Here is a 23,209-nt window from a genome sequence, read left to right on the forward strand (position 1 = left end):
AACAATGGAAAAGTTCCGAAGCATTTTTAAATGTCAGCGGAATTCCAAGAAAAATGGAAGGGTTCCGAAGCATTTATAAACTTCAGTGGAATTCTGAGAACAATGGAAGAGTTCCAAAGAATTTTTAAACTTCAGCGGAATTCTGAAAACAATGGAATAGTTCCGAAGCATTTTTAAACATCAGCGGAATTCCGATAACATTGGAAGATTACCTAAGCATTTTTTTACTTTAGCGGAATTCCTAGAACAATGGAATAGTTCCAAAGCATTTTTAAACATCAGCAGAATTACAAGAAAAATGGAAGGGTTTCGAAGCATTTTGAAATGTCAACGGAAGTCCGAGAATAATGGAAGAGTTCCGAAGCATTATTAAATGGCAGCGGAATTCCGAGAACAATGGAGCAGTTCCAAAGCATTTTTAAACGTCAGCGGAATTCCGAGAAAAATGTAAGAGTTACGAAGCATTTTTAAACATCAGCGGAATTACGAGAACAATGGAAGAATTCCGAAGCATTTTTAAACGTCAGCGGATTTCCAAGAACAATGGAAGAGTTTTGAAGAATTTTTAAACTTCATAGGAATTCTGAGAACAATGGAGGAGTTCCAAAGCATTTTTAAACGTCAGCGGATTTCCGAGAACAATGGAAGAGTTCCGAAGCATTTTTAAATGTCAGCGGAATTCCAAGAACAATGGAAGAGTTCCGAAGTATTTTTAAACTTCAGCAGAATTCTAAGAACAATAGAAGAGTTCGGAAGCATTTTTAAACTTCAGCGGAATTCCGAGAACAATGGAAGAGTTCCAAAAGTTTTTTATACTTCAGCGGAATTCCAAGAAAAATGGAAGAGTTTTGAAGCATTTTTAAACTTCATAGGAATTCTGAGAACAATGGATGAGTTTCAAAGCATTTTTAAACGTCAGCGTATTTCCGAGAACAATGGAAGAGATCGGAAGCATTTTTAAAGGTCAGCGGAATTCCGAGAACAATGGAAGAGTTATGAAGCATTTTAAAACTTCAGCGGAATTCCTAGAACAATGGAAGAGTTCCAAAGCATTTTTAAACTTCAGCGGAATTCCGAGAACAATGTAAGAGATCGGAAGCATTTTTAAACGTCAGCGGAATTACGAGAACAATGGAAGAGTTCCGAAGCATTTTTGAACGTCAGCGGAATTCCTTGAGCAATGAAAGCGTTCCAAAGCATTTTTAAACTTCATCGGAATTCTGAGAACAATGGAAGAGTTCGGAAGCATTTTTATACTTCAGCAGAATTCCGGAACATTGGAAGAGTTCAGAAGCATTTTTAAACTTCAGAAGAATTCCGAGAACAATTATAGTGTTCCGAAGCATTTTTTAACATCAGCGGAATTCTGAGAACAATGTAAGAGTTCAGAAGCATTTTTAAACTTCATCGGAAATCCTTGAACAATGGAAGAGTTCCGAAGCATTTTTAAACGTCAGCGGAATTCCGAGAACAATGGAAGAGTTCCGAAGCATTTTTAAACATCAGCGGAACTACGAGAACAATGGAAGAGCTTCAAAGCATTTTTAAACATCAGCGGAATTCCGAGATCACTGGAAAAGTACCGAAGCATTTTTAAACGTCAGCGGAATTACGAGAACAATGGAAGAGTTCCGAAGCATTTTTACTCGTCAGCGGAATTCCGAGAACAATGGAAGAGTTATGAAGCATTTTAAAACTTCAGCGGAATTCCTAGAACAATGGAAGAGTTCCAAAGCATTTTTAAACTTCAGCGGAATTCCGAGAACAATGTAAGAGATCGGAAGCATTTTTAAACGTCAGCGGAATTACGAGAACAATGGAAGAGTTCCGAAGCATTTTTAAATGTCAGCGGAATTACGAGAAAAATGGAAGAGTTCCGAATCATTTTTAAACGTCAGCGGAATTACGAGAACAATGGAAGAGTTCCGAAGCATTTTTACTCGTCAGCGGAATTCCGAGAACAATGGAAGAGTTCCGAAGCATTTTTAAACATCAGCAGAATACCACGAACAATGGAAGGGTTCCGAAGCATTTTTGAACGTCAGCGGAATTCCTTGAGCAATGAAAGCGTTCCAAAGCATTTTTAAACTTCATCGGAATTCTGAGAACAATGGAAGAGTTCGGAAGCATTTTTATACTTCAGCAGAATTCCGGAACATTGGAAGAGTTCAGAAGCATTTTTAAACTTCAGCAGAATTCCGAGAACAATTATAGTGTTCCGAAGCATTTTTTAACATCAGCGGAATTCTGAGAACAATGTAAGAGTTCAGAAGCATTTTTAAACTTCATCGGAAATCCTTGAACAATGGAAGAGTTCCGAAGCATTTTTAAACGTCAGCGGAATTCCGAGAACAATGGAAGAGTTCCGAAGCATTTTTAAACATCAGCGGAACTACGAGAACAATGGAAGAGCTTCAAAGCATTTTTAAACATCAGCGGAATTCCGAGATCAATGGAAAAGTACCGAAGCATTTTTAAACGTCAGCGGAATTACGAGAACAATGGAAGAGTTCCGAAGCATTTTTACTCGTCAGCGGAATTCCTAGAACAATGGAAGAGTTATGAAGCATTTTAAAACTTCAGCGGAATTCCTAGAACAATGGAAGAGTTTCAAAGCATTTTTAAACTTCAGCAGAATTCCGAGAACAATGGAAGAGATCGGAAGCATTTTTAAAGGTCAGCGGAATTCCGAGAACAATGGAAGAGTTATGAAGCATTTTAAAACTTCAGCGGAATTCCTAGAACAATGGAAGAGTTCCGAAGCATTTTTGAACATCAGCGGAATTAATTGAGCAATGAAAGCGTTCCAAAGCATTTTTAAACTTCATCGGAATTCTGGGAACAATGGAAGAGTTCGGAAGCATTTTTATACTTCAGCAGAATTCCGGAACAATGGAACAGTTCCGAAGCATTTTTAAACTTCAGCAGAATTCCAAGAACAATTAAAGTGTTCCGAAGCATTTTTAAACATCAGCGGAATTCTGAGAACAATGTAAGAGTTCAGAAGCATTTTTAAACTTCATCGGAAATCCTTGAACAATGGAAGCGTTCCGAAGCATTTTTAAACATCAGCGGAATTCCGAGAACAATGGAAGAGTTCCGAAGCATTTTTAAACATCAGCGTAACTACGAGAACAATGGAAGAGCTTCAAAGCATTTTTAAACGTCAGCAGAATTCCGAGATCAATGGAAAATTACCGAAGCATTTTTAAAAGGCAGTGGAATTCTGAGAAAAATGGAAGAGTTCCGAAGCATTTTTAAACTTCAGCAGAATTCTGAGAACAATGAAAGAGTTCCAAAGCCTTTTTAAACTTCAGCGGAATTCCGAAAACAATGAAAGAGTTCCGAAGCCTTTTTAAACTTCAGCAGAATTGCGAGAACAATGAAAAAGTTCCGAAGCATTTTTAACCGTCAGCGGAATTCCGAGAACAATGGAAGAGTTTCTAAGCATTTTTAAATATCAGCAGAATTCCGAGAACAATGGAAGAGTTCCAAAGCATTTTTAAACTTCAGCGGAATTCTGAGAATTATGGTAGAGTACCTAAGCATTTTTAAACTTCAGCGGAATTCCGAGAACAATGGAAGAGTTCCGAAGCTTTTTTAAAATTTAGCAGAATTCCGAGAACAATGGAAGAGTTCCGAAGCATTTTTAAACTTCAGCGGAATTAAGAGAACAATGGAAGAGTTCCGAAGCATTTTTAAATGTCAGCGGAATTACGAGAAAAATGGAAGAATTCCGAATCATTTTTAAACGTTATCGGAATTCCGAGAACAATGGAAGAGTTCCGAAGCATTTTTAAACATCAGCGGAATTCCGAGAACAATGGAAGAATTCCGAAGCTTTTTTAAAATTTAGCAGAATTCCGAGAACAATGGAAGAGTTCCGAAGCATTTTTAAACTTCAGCGGAATTAAGAGAACAATGGAAGAGTTCCGAAGCATTTTTAAATGTCAGCGGAATTACGAGAACAATGGAAGAGTTCCGAATCATTTTTAAACGTTAGCGTAATTCCGAGAACAATGGAAGAGTTCCGAAGCATTTTTAAACATCAGCGGAATTCCGAGAACAATGGAAAAGTTCCGAAGCATTTTTAAATGTCAGCGGAATTCCAAGAAAAATGGAAGGGTTCCGAAGCATTTATAAACTTCAGTGGAATTCTGAGAACAATGGAAGAGTTCCAAAGAATTTTTAAACTTCAGCGGAATTCTGAAAACAATGGAATAGTTCCGAAGCATTTTTAAACATCAGCGGAATTCCGATAACATTGGAAGATTACCTAAGCATTTTTTTACTTTAGCGGAATTCCTAGAACAATGGAATAGTTCCAAAGCATTTTTAAACATCAGCAGAATTACAAGAAAAATGGAAGGGTTTCGAAGCATTTTGAAATGTCAACGGAAGTCCGAGAATAATGGAAGAGTTCCGAAGCATTATTAAATGGCAGCGGAATTCCGAGAACAATGGAGCAGTTCCAAAGCATTTTTAAACGTCAGCGGAATTCCGAGAAAAATGTAAGAGTTACGAAGCATTTTTAAACATCAGCGGAATTACGAGAACAATGGAAGAATTCCGAAGCATTTTTAAACGTCAGCGGATTTCCAAGAACAATGGAAGAGTTTTGAAGAATTTTTAAACTTCATAGGAATTCTGAGAACAATGGAGGAGTTCCAAAGCATTTTTAAACGTCAGCGGATTTCCGAGAACAATGGAAGAGTTCCGAAGCATTTTTAAATGTCAGCGGAATTCCAAGAACAATGGAAGAGTTCCGAAGTATTTTTAAACTTCAGCAGAATTCTAAGAACAATAGAAGAGTTCGGAAGCATTTTTAAACTTCAGCGGAATTCCGAGAACAATGGAAGAGTTCCAAAGGTTTTTTATACTTCAGCGGAATTCCAAGAAAAATGGAAGAGTTTTGAAGCATTTTTAAACTTCATAGGAATTCTGAGAACAATGGATGAGTTTCAAAGCATTTTTAAACGTCAGCGTATTTCCGAGAACAATGGAAGAGATCGGAAGCATTTTTAAAGGTCAGCGGAATTCCGAGAACAATGGAAGAGTTATGAAGCATTTTAAAACTTCAGCGGAATTCCTAGAACAATGGAAGAGTTCCAAAGCATTTTTAAACTTCAGCGGAATTCCGAGAACAATGTAAGAGATCGGAAGCATTTTTAAACGTCAGCGGAATTACGAGAACAATGGAAGAGTTCCGAAGCATTTTTGAACGTCAGCGGAATTCCTTGAGCAATGAAAGCGTTCCAAAGCATTTTTAAACTTCATCGGAATTCTGAGAACAATGGAAGAGTTCGGAAGCATTTTTATACTTCAGCAGAATTCCGGAACATTGGAAGAGTTCAGAAGCATTTTTAAACTTCAGAAGAATTCCGAGAACAATTATAGTGTTCCGAAGCATTTTTTAACATCAGCGGAATTCTGAGAACAATGTAAGAGTTCAGAAGCATTTTTAAACTTCATCGGAAATCCTTGAACAATGGAAGAGTTCCGAAGCATTTTTAAACGTCAGCGGAATTCCGAGAACAATGGAAGAGTTCCGAAGCATTTTTAAACATCAGCGGAACTACGAGAACAATGGAAGAGCTTCAAAGCATTTTTAAACATCAGCGGAATTCCGAGATCACTGGAAAAGTACCGAAGCATTTTTAAACGTCAGCGGAATTACGAGAACAATGGAAGAGTTCCGAAGCATTTTTACTCGTCAGCGGAATTCCGAGAACAATGGAAGAGTTATGAAGCATTTTAAAACTTCAGCGGAATTCCTAGAACAATGGAAGAGTTCCAAAGCATTTTTAAACTTCAGCGGAATTCCGAGAACAATGTAAGAGATCGGAAGCATTTTTAAACGTCAGCGGAATTACGAGAACAATGGAAGAGTTCCGAAGCATTTTTAAATGTCAGCGGAATTACGAGAAAAATGGAAGAGTTCCGAATCATTTTTAAACGTCAGCGGAATTACGAGAACAATGGAAGAGTTCCGAAGCATTTTTAAACATCAGCGGAATTCCGAGAACAATGGAAGAATTCCGAAGCTTTTTTAAAATTTAGCAGAATTCCGAGAACAATGGAAGAGTTCCGAAGCATTTTTAAACTTCAGCGGAATTAAGAGAACAATGGAAGAGTTCCGAAGCATTTTTAAATGTCAGCGGAATTACGAGAACAATGGAAGAGTTCCGAATCATTTTTAAACGTTAGCGTAATTCCGAGAACAATGGAAGAGTTCCGAAGCATTTTTAAACATCAGCGGAATTCCGAGAACAATGGAAAAGTTCCGAAGCATTTTTAAATGTCAGCGGAATTCCAAGAAAAATGGAAGGGTTCCGAAGCATTTATAAACTTCAGTGGAATTCTGAGAACAATGGAAGAGTTCCAAAGAATTTTTAAACTTCAGCGGAATTCTGAAAACAATGGAATAGTTCCGAAGCATTTTTAAACATCAGCGGAATTCCGATAACATTGGAAGATTACCTAAGCATTTTTTTACTTTAGCGGAATTCCTAGAACAATGGAATAGTTCCAAAGCATTTTTAAACATCAGCAGAATTACAAGAAAAATGGAAGGGTTTCGAAGCATTTTGAAATGTCAACGGAAGTCCGAGAATAATGGAAGAGTTCCGAAGCATTATTAAATGGCAGCGGAATTCCGAGAACAATGGAGCAGTTCCAAAGCATTTTTAAACGTCAGCGGAATTCCGAGAAAAATGTAAGAGTTACGAAGCATTTTTAAACATCAGCGGAATTACGAGAACAATGGAAGAATTCCGAAGCATTTTTAAACGTCAGCGGATTTCCAAGAACAATGGAAGAGTTTTGAAGAATTTTTAAACTTCATAGGAATTCTGAGAACAATGGAGGAGTTCCAAAGCATTTTTAAACGTCAGCGGATTTCCGAGAACAATGGAAGAGTTCCGAAGCATTTTTAAATGTCAGCGGAATTCCAAGAACAATGGAAGAGTTCCGAAGTATTTTTAAACTTCAGCAGAATTCTAAGAACAATAGAAGAGTTCGGAAGCATTTTTAAACTTCAGCGGAATTCCGAGAACAATGGAAGAGTTCCAAAGGTTTTTTATACTTCAGCGGAATTCCAAGAAAAATGGAAGAGTTTTGAAGCATTTTTAAACTTCATAGGAATTCTGAGAACAATGGATGAGTTTCAAAGCATTTTTAAACGTCAGCGTATTTCCGAGAACAATGGAAGAGATCGGAAGCATTTTTAAAGGTCAGCGGAATTCCGAGAACAATGGAAGAGTTATGAAGCATTTTAAAACTTCAGCGGAATTCCTAGAACAATGGAAGAGTTCCAAAGCATTTTTAAACTTCAGCGGAATTCCGAGAACAATGTAAGAGATCGGAAGCATTTTTAAACGTCAGCGGAATTACGAGAACAATGGAAGAGTTCCGAAGCATTTTTGAACGTCAGCGGAATTCCTTGAGCAATGAAAGCGTTCCAAAGCATTTTTAAACTTCATCGGAATTCTGAGAACAATGGAAGAGTTCGGAAGCATTTTTATACTTCAGCAGAATTCCGGAACATTGGAAGAGTTCAGAAGCATTTTTAAACTTCAGAAGAATTCCGAGAACAATTATAGTGTTCCGAAGCATTTTTTAACATCAGCGGAATTCTGAGAACAATGTAAGAGTTCAGAAGCATTTTTAAACTTCATCGGAAATCCTTGAACAATGGAAGAGTTCCGAAGCATTTTTAAACGTCAGCGGAATTCCGAGAACAATGGAAGAGTTCCGAAGCATTTTTAAACATCAGCGGAACTACGAGAACAATGGAAGAGCTTCAAAGCATTTTTAAACATCAGCGGAATTCCGAGATCACTGGAAAAGTACCGAAGCATTTTTAAACGTCAGCGGAATTACGAGAACAATGGAAGAGTTCCGAAGCATTTTTACTCGTCAGCGGAATTCTGAGAACAATGGAAGAGTTATGAAGCATTTTAAAACTTCAGCGGAATTCCTAGAACAATGGAAGAGTTCCAAAGCATTTTTAAACTTCAGCGGAATTCCGAGAACAATGTAAGAGATCGGAAGCATTTTTAAACGTCAGCGGAATTACGAGAACAATGGAAGAGTTCCGAAGCATTTTTAAATGTCAGCGGAATTACGAGAAAAATGGAAGAGTTCCGAATCATTTTTAAACGTCAGCGGAATTACGAGAACAATGGAAGAGTTCCGAAGCATTTTTACTCGTCAGCGGAATTCCGAGAACAATGGAAGAGTTCCGAAGCATTTTTAAACATCAGCAGAATACCACGAACAATGGAAGGGTTCCGAAGCATTTTTGAACGTCAGCGGAATTCCTTGAGCAATGAAAGCGTTCCAAAGCATTTTTAAACTTCATCGGAATTCTGAGAACAATGGAAGAGTTCGGAAGCATTTTTATACTTCAGCAGAATTCCGGAACATTGGAAGAGTTCAGAAGCATTTTTAAACTTCAGCAGAATTCCGAGAACAATTATAGTGTTCCGAAGCATTTTTTAACATCAGCGGAATTCTGAGAACAATGTAAGAGTTCAGAAGCATTTTTAAACTTCATCGGAAATCCTTGAACAATGGAAGAGTTCCGAAGCATTTTTAAACGTCAGCGGAATTCCGAGAACAATGGAAGAGTTCCGAAGCATTTTTAAACATCAGCGGAACTACGAGAACAATGGAAGAGCTTCAAAGCATTTTTAAACATCAGCGGAATTCCGAGATCAATGGAAAAGTACCGAAGCATTTTTAAACGTCAGCGGAATTACGAGAACAATGGAAGAGTTCCGAAGCATTTTTACTCGTCAGCGGAATTCCTAGAACAATGGAAGAGTTATGAAGCATTTTAAAACTTCAGCGGAATTCCTAGAACAATGGAAGAGTTTCAAAGCATTTTTAAACTTCAGCAGAATTCCGAGAACAATGGAAGAGATCGGAAGCATTTTTAAAGGTCAGCGGAATTCCGAGAACAATGGAAGAGTTATGAAGCATTTTAAAACTTCAGCGGAATTCCTAGAACAATGGAAGAGTTCCGAAGCATTTTTGAACATCAGCGGAATTAATTGAGCAATGAAAGCGTTCCAAAGCATTTTTAAACTTCATCGGAATTCTGGGAACAATGGAAGAGTTCGGAAGCATTTTTATACTTCAGCAGAATTCCGGAACAATGGAACAGTTCCGAAGCATTTTTAAACTTCAGCAGAATTCCAAGAACAATTAAAGTGTTCCGAAGCATTTTTAAACATCAGCGGAATTCTGAGAACAATGTAAGAGTTCAGAAGCATTTTTAAACTTCATCGGAAATCCTTGAACAATGGAAGCGTTCCGAAGCATTTTTAAACATCAGCGGAATTCCGAGAACAATGGAAGAGTTCCGAAGCATTTTTAAACATCAGCGTAACTACGAGAACAATGGAAGAGCTTCAAAGCATTTTTAAACGTCAGCAGAATTCCGAGATCAATGGAAAATTACCGAAGCATTTTTAAAAGGCAGTGGAATTCTGAGAAAAATGGAAGAGTTCCGAAGCATTTTTAAACTTCAGCAGAATTCTGAGAACAATGAAAGAGTTCCAAAGCCTTTTTAAACTTCAGCGGAATTCCGAAAACAATGAAAGAGTTCCGAAGCCTTTTTAAACTTCAGCAGAATTGCGAGAACAATGAAAAAGTTCCGAAGCATTTTTAACCGTCAGCGGAATTCCGAGAACAATGGAAGAGTTTCTAAGCATTTTTAAACATCAGCAGAATTCCGAGAACAATGGAAGAGTTCCAAAGCATTTTTAAACTTCAGCGGAATTCTGAGAATTATGGTAGAGTACCTAAGCATTTTTAAACTTCAGCGGAATTCCGAGAACAATGGAAGAGTTCCGAAGCTTTTTTAAAATTTAGCAGAATTCCGAGAACAATGGAAGAGTTCCGAAGCATTTTTAAACTTCAGCGGAATTAAGAGAACAATGGAAGAGTTCCGAAGCATTTTTAAATGTCAGCGGAATTACGAGAAAAATGGAAGAATTCCGAATCATTTTTAAACGTTATCGGAATTCCGAGAACAATGGAAGAGTTCCGAAGCATTTTTAAACATCAGCGGAATTCCGAGAACAATGGAAGAATTCCGAAGCTTTTTTAAAATTTAGCAGAATTCCGAGAACAATGGAAGAGTTCCGAAGCATTTTTAAACTTCAGCGGAATTAAGAGAACAATGGAAGAGTTCCGAAGCATTTTTAAATGTCAGCGGAATTACGAGAACAATGGAAGAGTTCCGAATCATTTTTAAACGTTAGCGTAATTCCGAGAACAATGGAAGAGTTCCGAAGCATTTTTAAACATCAGCGGAATTCCAAGAACAATGGAAAAGTTCCGAAGCATTTTTAAATGTCAGCGGAATTCCAAGAATAAGGAAGGGTTCCGAAGCATTTTTAAACTTCAGTGGAATTCTGAGAACAATGGAAGAGTTCCAAAGAATTTTTAAACTTCAGCGGAATTCTGAAAACAATGGAATAGTTCCGAAGCATTTTTAAACATCAGCGGAATTCCGATAACATTGGAAGAGTACCTAAGCATTTTTTAACTTTAGCGGAATTCCTAGAACATGGAATAGTTCCAAAGCATTTTTAAACATCAGCAGAATTACAAGAACAATGGAAGGGTTTCGAAGCATTTTGAAATGTCAACGGAAGTCCGAGAATAATGGAAGAGTTCCGAAGCATTATTAAATGGCAGCGGAATTCCGAGAACAATGGAGCAGTTCCAAAGCATTTTTAAACGTCAGCGGAATTCCGAGAAAAATGTAAGAGTTACGAAGCATTTTTAAACATCAGCGGAATTACGAGAACAATGGAAGAGTTCCGAAGCATTTTTAAACGTCAGCGGATTTCCAAGAACAATGGAAGAGTTTTGAAGAATTTTTAAACTTCATAGGAATTCTGAGAACAATGGAGGAGTTCCAAAGCATTTTTAAACGTCAGCGGATTTCCGAGAACAATGGAAGAGTTCCGAAGCATTTTTAAATGTCAGCGGAATTCCAAGAACAATGGAAGAGTTCCGAAGTATTTTTAAACTTCAGCAGAATTCTAAGAACAATAGAAGAGTTCGGAAGCATTTTTAAACTTCAGCGGAATTCCGAGAACAATGGAAGAGTTCCAAAGGTTTTTTATACTTCAGCGGAATTCCAAGAAAAATGGAAGAGTTTGGAAGCATTTTTAAACTTCATAGGAATTCTGAGAACAATGGATGAGTTTCAAAGCATTTTTAAACGTCAGCGTATTTCCGAGAACAATGGAAGAGATCGGAAGCATTTTTAAAGGTCAGCGGAATTCCGAGAACAATGGAAGAGTTATGAAGCATTTTAAAACTTCAGCGGAATTCCTAGAACAATGGAAGAGTTCCAAAGCATTTTTAAACTTCAGCGGAATTCCGAGAACAACGTAAGAGATCGGAAGCATTTTTAAACGTCAGCGGAATTATGAGAACAATGGAAGAGTTCCGAAGCTTTTTTAAAATTTAGCAGAATTCCGAGAACAATGGAAGAGTTCCGAAGCATTTTTAAACTTCAGCGGAATTAAGAGAACAATGGAAGAGTTCCGAAGCATTTTTAAATGTCAGCGGAATTACGAGAACAATGGAAGAGTTCCGAATCATTTTTAAACGTTAGCGTAATTCCGAGAACAATGGAAGAGTTCCGAAGCATTTTTAAACATCAGCGGAATTCCGAGAACAATGGAAAAGTTCCGAAGCATTTTTAAATGTCAGCGGAATTCCAAGAAAAATGGAAGGGTTCCGAAGCATTTTTAAACTTCAGTGGAATTCTGAGAACAATGGAAGAGTTCCAAAGAATTTTTAAACTTCAGAGGAATTCTGAAAACAATGGAATAGTTCCGAAGCATTTTTAAACATCAGCGGAATTCCGATAACATTGGAAGAGTACCTAAGCATTTTTTTACTTTATCGGAATTCCTAGAACAATGGAATAGTTCCAAAGCATTTTTAAACATCAGCAGAATTACAAGAACAATGGAAGAGTTTCGAAGCATTTTTAAACGTCAGCGGATTTCCAAGAACAATGGAAGTGTTTTGAAGAATTTTTAAACTTCATAGGAATTCTGAGAACAATGGAGGAGTTCCAAAGCATTTTTAAACGTCAGCGGATTTCCGAGAACAATGGAAGAGTTCCGAAGCATTTTTAAATGTAGGCGGAATTCCAAGAACAATGGAAGAGTTCCAAAGTATTTTTAAACTTCAGCAGAATTCTAAGAACAATAAAAGAGTTCGGAAGCATTTTTAAACTTCAGCGGAATTCCGAGAACAATGGAAGAGTTCCAAAGGTTTTTTATACTTCAGCGGAATTCCAAGAAAAATGGAAGAGTTTTGAAACATTTTTAAACTTCATAGGAATTCTGAGAACAATGGATGAGTTTCAAAGCATTTTTAAACGTCAGCGTATTTCCGAGAACAATGGAAGAGATCGGAAGCATTTTTAAAGGTCAGCGGAATTCCGAGAACAATGGAAGAGTTATGAAGCATTTTAAAACTTCAGCGGAATTCCTAGAACAATGGAAGAGTTCCAAAGCATTTTTAAACTTCAGCGGAATTCCGAGAACAATGTAAGAGATCGGAAGCATTTTTAAACGTCAGCGGAATTACGAGAACAATGGAAGAGTTCCGAAGCATTTTTACTCGTCAGCGGAATTCCGAGAACAATGGAAGAGTTCCGAAGCATTTTTAAACATCAGCAGAATACCACGAACAATGGAAGGGTTCCGAAGCATTTTTGAACGTCAGCGGAATTCCTTGAGCAATGAAAGCGTTCCAAAGCATTTTTAAACTTCATCGGAATTCTGAGAACAATGGAAGAGTTCGGAAGCATTTTTATACTTCAGCAGAATTCCGGAACATTGGAAGAGTTCAGAAGCATTTTTAAACTTCAGCAGAATTCCGAGAACAATTATAGTGTTCCGAAGCATTTTTTAACATCAGCGGAATTCTGAGAACAATGTAAGAGTTCAGAAGCATTTTTAAACTTCATCGGAAATCCTTGAACAATGGAAGAGTTCCGAAGCATTTTTAAACGTCAGCGGAATTCCGAGAACAATGGAAGAGTTCCGAAGCATTTTTAAACATCAGCGGAACTACGAGAACAATGGAAGAGCTTCAAAGCATTTTTAAACATCAGCGGAATTCCGAGATCAATGGAAAAGTACCGAAGAATTTTTAAACGTCAGCGGAATTACGAGAACAATGGAAGAGTTCCGAAGCATTTTTACTCGTCAGCGGAATTCCTAGAACAATGGAAGAGTTATGAAGCATTTTAAAACTTCAGCGGAATTCCTAGAACAATGGAAGAGTTTCAAAGCATTTTTAAACTTCAGCAGAATTCCGAGAACAATGGAAGAGATCGGAAGCATTTTTAAAGGTCAGCGGAATTCCGAGAACAATGGAAGAGTTATGAAGCATTTTAAAACTTCAGCGGAATTCCTAGAACAATGGAAGAGTTCCGAAGCATTTTTGAACATCAGCGGAATTAATTGAGCAATGAAAGCGTTCCAAAGCATTTTTAAACGTTAGCGGAATTCCGAGAACAATGGAAGAGTTCCGAAGCATTTTTAAACATCAGCGGAATTCCGAGAACAATGGAAAAGTTCCGAAGCATTTTTAAATGTCAGCGGAATTCCAAGAAAAATGGAAGGGTTCCGAATCATTTATAAACTTCAGTGGAATTCTGAGAACAATGGAAGAGTTCCAAAGAATTTTTAAACTTCAGCGGAATTCTGAAAACAATGGAATAGTTCCGAAGCATTTTTAAACATCAGCGGAATTCCGATAACATTGGAAGAGTACCTAAGCATTTTTTAACTTTAGCGGAATTCCTAGAACAATGGAATAGTTCCAAAGCATTTTTAAACATCAGCAGAATTACAAGAACAATGGAAGGGTTTCGAAGCATTTTGAAATGTCAACGGAAGTCCGAGAATAATGGAAGAGTTCCGAAGCATTATTAAATGGCAGCGGAATTCCGAGAACAATGGAGCAGTTCCAAAGCATTTTTAAACGTCAGCGGAATTCCGAGAAAAATGTAAGAGTTACGAAGCATTTTTAAACATCAGCGGAATTACGAGAACAATGGAAGAGTTCCGAAGCATTTTTAAACGTCAGCGGATTTCCAAGAACAATGGAAGAGTTTTGAAGAATTTTTAAACTTCATAGGAATTCTGAGAACAATGGAGGAGTTCCAAAGCATTTTTAAACGTCAGCGGATTTCCGAGAACAATGGAAGAGTTCCGAAGCATTTTTAAATGTCAGCGGAATTCCAAGAACAATGGAAGAGTTCCGAAGTATTTTTAAACTTCAGCAGAATTCTAAGAACAATAGAAGAGTTCGGAAGCATTTTTAAACTTCAGCGGAATTCCGAGAACAATGGAAGAGTTCCAAAGGTTTTTTATACTTCAGCGGAATTCCAAGAAAAATGGAAGAGTTTGGAAGCATTTTTAAACTTCATAGGAATTCTGAGAACAATGGATGAGTTTCAAAGCATTTTTAAACGTCAGCGTATTTCCGAGAACAATGGAAGAGATCGGAAGCATTTTTAAAGGTCAGCGGAATTCCGAGAACAATGGAAGAGTTATGAAGCATTTTAAAACTTCAGCGGAATTCCTAGAACAATGGAAGAGTTCCAAAGCATTTTTAAACTTCAGCGGAATTCCGAGAACAATGTAAGAGATCGGAAGCATTTTTAAACGTCAGCGGAATTACGAGAACAATGGAAGAGTTCCGAAGCATTTTTACTCGTCAGCGGAATTCCGAGAACAATGGAAGAGTTCCGAAGCATTTTTAAACATCAGCAGAATACCACGAACAATGGAAGGGTTCCGAAGCATTTTTGAACGTCAGCGGAATTCCTTGAGCAATGAAAGCGTTCCAAAGCATTTTTAAACTTCATCGGAATTCTGAGAACAATGGAAGAGTTCGGAAGCATTTTTATACTTCAGCAGAATTCCGGAACATTGGAAGAGTTCAGAAGCATTTTTAAACTTCAGCAGAATTCCGAGAACAATTATAGTGTTCCGAAGCATTTTTTAACATCAGCGGAATTCTGAGAACAATGTAAGAGTTCAGAAGCATTTTTAAACTTCATCGGAAATCCTTGAACAATGGAAGAGTTCCGAAGCATTTTTAAACGTCAGTGGAATTCCGAGAACAATGGAAGAGTTCCGAAGCATTTTTAAACATCAGCGGAACTACGAGAACAATGGAAGAGCTTCAAAGCATTTTTAAACATCAGCGGAATTCCGAGATCAATGGAAAAGTACCGAAGAATTTTTAAACGTCAGCGGAATTACGAGAACAATGGAAGAGTTCCGAAGCATTTTTACTCGTCAGCGGAATTCCTAGAACAATGGAAGAGTTATGAAGCATTTTAAAACTTCAGCGGAATTCCTAGAACAATGGAAGAGTTTCAAAGCATTTTTAAACTTCAGCAGAATTCCGAGAACAATGGAAGAGATCGGAAGCATTTTTAAAGGTCAGCGGAATTCCGAGAACAATGGAAGAGTTATGAAGCATTTTAAAACTTCAGCGGAATTCCTAGAACAATGGAAGAGTTCCGAAGCATTTTTGAACATCAGCGGAATTAATTGAGCAATGAAAGCGTTCCAAAGCATTTTTAAACGTTAGCGGAATTCCGAGAACAATGGAAGAGTTCCGAAGCATTTTTAAACATCAGCGGAATTCCGAGAACAATGGAAAAGTTCCGAAGCATTTTTAAATGTCAGCGGAATTCCAAGAAAAATGGAAGGGTTCCGAATCATTTATAAACTTCAGTGGAATTCTGAGAACAATGGAAGAGTTCCAAAGAATTTTTAAACTTCAGCGGAATTCTGAAAACAATGGAATAGTTCCGAAGCATTTTTAAACATCAGCGGAATTCCGATAACATTGGAAGAGTACCTAAGCATTTTTTAACTTTAGCGGAATTCCTAGAACAATGGAATAGTTCCAAAGCATTTTTAAACATCAGCAGAATTACAAGAACAATGGAAGGGTTTCGAAGCATTTTGAAATGTCAACGGAAGTCCGAGAATAATGGAAGAGTTCCGAAGCATTATTAAATGGCAGCGGAATTCCGAGAACAATGGAGCAGTTCCAAAGCATTTTTAAACGTCAGCGGAATTCCGAGAAAAATGTAAGAGTTACGAAGCATTTTTAAACATCAGCGGAATTACGAGAACAATGGAAGAGTTCCGAAGCATTTTTAAACGTCAGCGGATTTCCAAGAACAATGGAAGAGTTTTGAAGAATTTTTAAACTTCATAGGAATTCTGAGAACAATGGAGGAGTTCCAAAGCATTTTTAAACGTCAGCGGATTTCCGAGAACAATGGAAGAGTTCCGAAGCATTTTTAAATGTCAGCGGAATTCCAAGAACAATGGAAGAGTTCCGAAGTATTTTTAAACTTCAGCAGAATTCTAAGAACAATAGAAGAGTTCGGAAGCATTTTTAAACTTCAGCGGAATTCCGAGAACAATGGAAGAGTTCCAAAGGTTTTTTATACTTCAGCGGAATTCCAAGAAAAATGGAAGAGTTTGGAAGCATTTTTAAACTTCATAGGAATTCTGAGAACAATGGATGAGTTTCAAAGCATTTTTAAACGTCAGCGTATTTCCGAGAACAATGGAAGAGATCGGAAGCATTTTTAAAGGTCAGCGGAATTCCGAGAACAATGGAAGAGTTATGAAGCATTTTAAAACTTCAGCGGAATTCCTAGAACAATGGAAGAGTTCCAAAGCATTTTTAAACTTCAGCGGAATTCCGAGAACAATGTAAGAGATCGGAAGCATTTTTAAACGTCAGCGGAATTACGAGAACAATGGAAGAGTTCCGAAGCATTTTTAAATGTCAGCGGAATTACGAGAAAAATGGAAGAGTTCCGAATCATTTTTAAACGTCAGCGGAATTACGAGAACAATGGAAGAGTTCCGAAGCATTTTTACTCGTCAGCGGAATTCCGAGAACAATGGAAGAGTTCCGAAGCATTTTTAAACATCAGCAGAATACCACGAACAATGGAAGGGTTCCGAAGCATTTTTGAACGTCAGCGGAATTCCTTGAGCAATGAAAGCGTTCCAAAGCATTTTTAAACTTCATCGGAATTCTGAGAACAATGGAAGAGTTCGGAAGCATTTTTATACTTCAGCAGAATTCCGGAACATTGGAAGAGTTCAGAAGCATTTTTAAACTTCAGCAGAATTCCGAGAACAATTATAGTGTTCCGAAGCATTTTTTAACATCAGCGGAATTCTGAGAACAATGTAAGAGTTCAGAAGCATTTTTAAACTTCATCGGAAATCCTTGAACAATGGAAGAGTTCCGAAGCATTTTTAAACGTCAGCGGAATTCCGAGAACAATGGAAGAGTTCCGAAGCATTTTTAAACATCAGCGGAACTACGAGAACAATGGAAGAGCTTCAAAGCATTTTTAAACATCAGCGGAATTCCGAGATCAATGGAAAAGTACCGAAGCATTTTTAAACGTCAGCGGAATTACGAGAACAATGGAAGAGTTCCGAAGCATTTTTACTCGTCAGCGGAATTCCTAGAACAATGGAAGAGTTATGAAGCATTTTAAAACTTCAGCGGAATTCCTAGAACAATGGAAGAGTTTCAAAGCATTTTTAAACTTCAGCAGAATTCCGAGAACAATGGAAGAGATCGGAAGCATTTTTAAAGGTCAGCGGAATTCCGAGAACAATGGAAGAGTTATGAAGCATTTTAAAACTTCAGCGGAATTCCTAGAACAATGGAAGAGTTCCGAAGCATTTTTGAACATCAGCGGAATTAATTGAGCAATGAAAGCGTTCCAAAGCATTTTTAAACTTCATCGGAATTCTGGGAACAATGGAAGAGTTCGGAAGCATTTTTATACTTCAGCAGAATTCCGGAACAATGGAACAGTTCCGAAGCATTTTTAAACTTCAGCAGAATTCCAAGAACAATTAAAGTGTTCCGAAGCATTTTTAAACATCAGCGGAATTCTGAGAACAATGTAAGAGTTCAGAAGCATTTTTAAACTTCATCGGAAATCCTTGAACAATGGAAGCGTTCCGAAGCATTTTTAAACATCAGCGGAATTCCGAGAACAATGGAAGAGTTCCGAAGCATTTTTAAACATCAGCGTAACTACGAGAACAATGGAAGAGCTTCAAAGCATTTTTAAACGTCAGCAGAATTCCGAGATCAATGGAAAATTACCGAAGCATTTTTAAAAGGCAGTGGAATTCTGAGAAAAATGGAAGAGTTCCGAAGCATTTTTAAACTTCAGCAGAATTCTGAGAACAATGAAAGAGTTCCAAAGCCTTTTTAAACTTCAGCGGAATTCCGAAAACAATGAAAGAGTTCCGAAGCCTTTTTAAACTTCAGCAGAATTGCGAGAACAATGAAAAAGTTCCGAAGCATTTTTAACCGTCAGCGGAATTCCGAGAACAATGGAAGAGTTTCTAAGCATTTTTAAACATCAGCAGAATTCCGAGAACAATGGAAGAGTTCCAAAGCATTTTTAAACTTCAGCGGAATTCTGAGAATTATGGTAGAGTACCTAAGCATTTTTAAACTTCAGCGGAATTCCGAGAACAATGGAAGAGTTCCGAAGCTTTTTTAAAATTTAGCAGAATTCCGAGAACAATGGAAGAGTTCCGAAGCATTTTTAAACTTCAGCGGAATTAAGAGAACAATGGAAGAGTTCCGAAGCATTTTTAAATGTCAGCGGAATTACGAGAAAAATGGAAGAGTTCCGAATCATTTTTAAACGTTATCGGAATTCCGAGAACAATGGAAGAGTTCCGAAGCATTTTTAAACATCAGCGGAATTCCGAGAACAATGGAAGAATTCCGAAGCTTTTTTAAAATTTAGCAGAATTCCGAGAACAATGGAAGAGTTCCGAAGCATTTTTAAACTTCAGCGGAATTAAGAGAACAATGGAAGAGTTCCGAAGCATTTTTAAATGTCAGCGGAATTACGAGAACAATGGAAGAGTTCCGAATCATTTTTAAACGTTAGCGTAATTCCGAGAACAATGGAAGAGTTCCGAAGCATTTTTAAACATCAGCGGAATTCCAAGAACAATGGAAAAGTTCCGAAGCATTTTTAAATGTCAGCGGAATTCCAAGAATAAGGAAGGGTTCCGAAGCATTTTTAAACTTCAGTGGAATTCTGAGAACAATGGAAGAGTTCCAAAGAATTTTTAAACTTCAGCGGAATTCTGAAAACAATGGAATAGTTCCGAAGCATTTTTAAACATCAGCGGAATTCCGATAACATTGGAAGAGTACCTAAGCATTTTTTAACTTTAGCGGAATTCCTAGAACATGGAATAGTTCCAAAGCATTTTTAAACATCAGCAGAATTACAAGAACAATGGAAGGGTTTCGAAGCATTTTGAAATGTCAACGGAAGTCCGAGAATAATGGAAGAGTTCCGAAGCATTATTAAATGGCAGCGGAATTCCGAGAACAATGGAGCAGTTCCAAAGCATTTTTAAACGTCAGCGGAATTCCGAGAAAAATGTAAGAGTTACGAAGCATTTTTAAACATCAGCGGAATTACGAGAACAATGGAAGAGTTCCGAAGCATTTTTAAACGTCAGCGGATTTCCAAGAACAATGGAAGAGTTTTGAAGAATTTTTAAACTTCATAGGAATTCTGAGAACAATGGAGGAGTTCCAAAGCATTTTTAAACGTCAGCGGATTTCCGAGAACAATGGAAGAGTTCCGAAGCATTTTTAAATGTCAGCGGAATTCCAAGAACAATGGAAGAGTTCCGAAGTATTTTTAAACTTCAGCAGAATTCTAAGAACAATAGAAGAGTTCGGAAGCATTTTTAAACTTCAGCGGAATTCCGAGAACAATGGAAGAGTTCCAAAGGTTTTTTATACTTCAGCGGAATTCCAAGAAAAATGGAAGAGTTTGGAAGCATTTTTAAACTTCATAGGAATTCTGAGAACAATGGATGAGTTTCAAAGCATTTTTAAACGTCAGCGTATTTCCGAGAACAATGGAAGAGATCGGAAGCATTTTTAAAGGTCAGCGGAATTCCGAGAACAATGGAAGAGTTATGAAGCATTTTAAAACTTCAGCGGAATTCCTAGAACAATGGAAGAGTTCCAAAGCATTTTTAAACTTCAGCGGAATTCCGAGAACAACGTAAGAGATCGGAAGCATTTTTAAACGTCAGCGGAATTACGAGAACAATGGAAGAGTTCCGAAGCTTTTTTAAAATTTAGCAGAATTCCGAGAACAATGGAAGAGTTCCGAAGCATTTTTAAACTTCAGCGGAATTAAGAGAACAATGGAAGAGTTCCGAAGCATTTTTAAATGTCAGCGGAATTACGAGAACAATGGAAGAGTTCCGAATCATTTTTAAACGTTAGCGTAATTCCGAGAACAATGGAAGAGTTCCGAAGCATTTTTAAACATCAGCGGAATTCCGAGAACAATGGAAAAGTTCCGAAGCATTTTTAAATGTCAGCGGAATTCCAAGAAAAATGGAAGGGTTCCGAAGCATTTTTAAACTTCAGTGGAATTCTGAGAACAATGGAAGAGTTCCAAAGAATTTTTAAACTTCAGAGGAATTCTGAAAACAATGGAATAGTTCCGAAGCATTTTTAAACATCAGCGGAATTCCGATAACATTGGAAGAGTACCTAAGAATTTTTTTACTTTATCGGAATTCCTAGAACAATGGAATAGTTCCAAAGCATTTTTAAACATCAGCAGAATTACAAGAACAATGGAAGAGTTTCGAAGCATTTTTAAACGTCAGCGGATTTCCAAGAACAATGGAAGTGTTTTGAAGAATTTTTAAACTTCATAGGAATTCTGAGAACAATGGAGGAGTTCCAAAGCATTTTTAAACGTCAGCGGATTTCCGAGAACAATGGAAGAGTTCCGAAGCATTTTTAAATGTAGGCGGAATTCCAAGAACAATGGAAGAGTTCCAAAGTATTTTTAAACTTCAGCAGAATTCTAAGAACAATAAAAGAGTTCGGAAGCATTTTTAAACTTCAGCGGAATTCCGAGAACAATGGAAGAGTTCCAAAGGTTTTTTATACTTCAGCGGAATTCCAAGAAAAATGGAAGAGTTTTGAAACATTTTTAAACTTCATAGGAATTCTGAGAACAATGGATGAGTTTCAAAGCATTTTTAAACGTCAGCGTATTTCCGAGAACAATGGAAGAGATCGGAAGCATTTTTAAAGGTCAGCGGAATTCCGAGAACAATGGAAGAGTTATGAAGCATTTTAAAACTTCAGCGGAATTCCTAGAACAATGGAAGAGTTCCAAAGCATTTTTAAACTTCAGCGGAATTCCGAGAACAATGTAAGAGATCGGAAGCATTTTTAAACGTCAGCGGAATTACGAGAACAATGGAAGAGTTCCGAAGCATTTTTACTCGTCAGCGGAATTCCGAGAACAATGGAAGAGTTCCGAAGCATTTTTAAACATCAGCAGAATACCACGAACAATGGAAGGGTTCCGAAGCATTTTTGAACGTCAGCGGAATTCCTTGAGCAATGAAAGCGTTCCAAAGCATTTTTAAACTTCATCGGAATTCTGAGAACAATGGAAGAGTTCAGAAGCATTTTTAAACTTCAGCAGAATTCCGAGAACAATTATAGTGTTCCGAAGCATTTTTTAACATCAGCGGAATTCTGAGAACAATGTAAGAGTTCAGAAGCATTTTTAAACTTCATCGGAAATCCTTGAACAATGGAAGAGTTCCGAAGCATTTTTAAACGTCAGCGGAATTCCGAGAACAATGGAAGAGTTCCGAAGCATTTTTAAACATCAGCGGAACTACGAGAACAATGGAAGAGCTTCAAAGCATTTTTAAACATCAGCGGAATTCCGAGATCAATGGAAAAGTACCGAAGAATTTTTAAACGTCAGCGGAATTACGAGAACAATGGAAGAGTTCCGAAGCATTTTTACTCGTCAGCGGAATTCCTAGAACAATGGAAGAGTTATGAAGCATTTTAAAACTTCAGCGGAATTCCTAGAACAATGGAAGAGTTTCAAAGCATTTTTAAACTTCAGCAGAATTCCGAGAACAATGGAAGAGATCGGAAGCATTTTTAAAGGTCAGCGGAATTCCGAGAACAATGGAAGAGTTATGAAGCATTTTAAAACTTCAGCGGAATTCCTAGAACAATGGAAGAGTTCCGAAGCATTTTTGAACATCAGCGGAATTAATTGAGCAATGAAAGCGTTCCAAAGCATTTTTAAACTTCATCGGAATTCTGGGAACAATGGAAGAGTTCGGAAGCATTTTTATACTTCAGCAGAATTCCGGAACAATGGAACAGTTCCGAAGCATTTTTAAACTTCAGCAGAATTCCAAGAACAATTAAAGTGTTCCGAAGCATTTTTAAACATCAGCGGAATTCTGAGAACAATGTAAGAGTTCAGAAGCATTTTTAAACTTCATCGGAAATCCTTGAACAATGGAAGCGTTCCGAAGCATTTTTAAACATCAGCGGAATTCCGAGAACAATGGAAGAGTTCCGAAGCATTTTTAAACATCAGCGTAACTACGAGAACAATGGAAGAGCTTCAAAGCATTTTTAAACGTCAGCAGAATTCCGAGATCAATGGAAAATTACCGAAGCATTTTTAAAAGGCAGTGGAATTCTGAGAAAAATGGAAGAGTTCCGAAGCATTTTTAAACTTCAGCAGAATTCTGAGAACAATGAAAGAGTTCCAAAGCCTTTTTAAACTTCAGCGGAATTCCGAAAACAATGAAAGAGTTCCGAAGCCTTTTTAAACTTCAGCAGAATTGCGAGAACAATGAAAAAGTTCCGAAGCATTTTTAACCGTCAGCGGAATTCCGAGAACAATGGAAGAGTTTCTAAGCATTTTTAAACATCAGCAGAATTCCGAGAACAATGGAAGAGTTCCAAAGCATTTTTAAACTTCAGCGGAATTCTGAGAATTATGGTAGAGTACCTAAGCATTTTTAAACTTCAGCGGAATTCCGAGAACAATGGAAGAGTTCCGAAGCTTTTTTAAAATTTAGCAGAATTCCGAGAACAATGGAAGAGTTCCGAAGCATTTTTAAACTTCAGCGGAATTAAGAGAACAATGGAAGAGTTCCGAAGCATTTTTAAATGTCAGCGGAATTACGAGAAAAATGGAAGAGTTCCGAATCATTTTTAAACGTTATCGGAATACCGA

This window comes from Phyllobates terribilis, unplaced genomic scaffold (genome assembly GCF_046119375.1).
Source record: "Phyllobates terribilis strain yellow unplaced genomic scaffold, ASM4611937v1 Scaffold_5__5_contigs__length_657084704, whole genome shotgun sequence".
NCBI lineage: Eukaryota > Metazoa > Chordata > Amphibia > Anura > Dendrobatidae > Phyllobates > Phyllobates terribilis.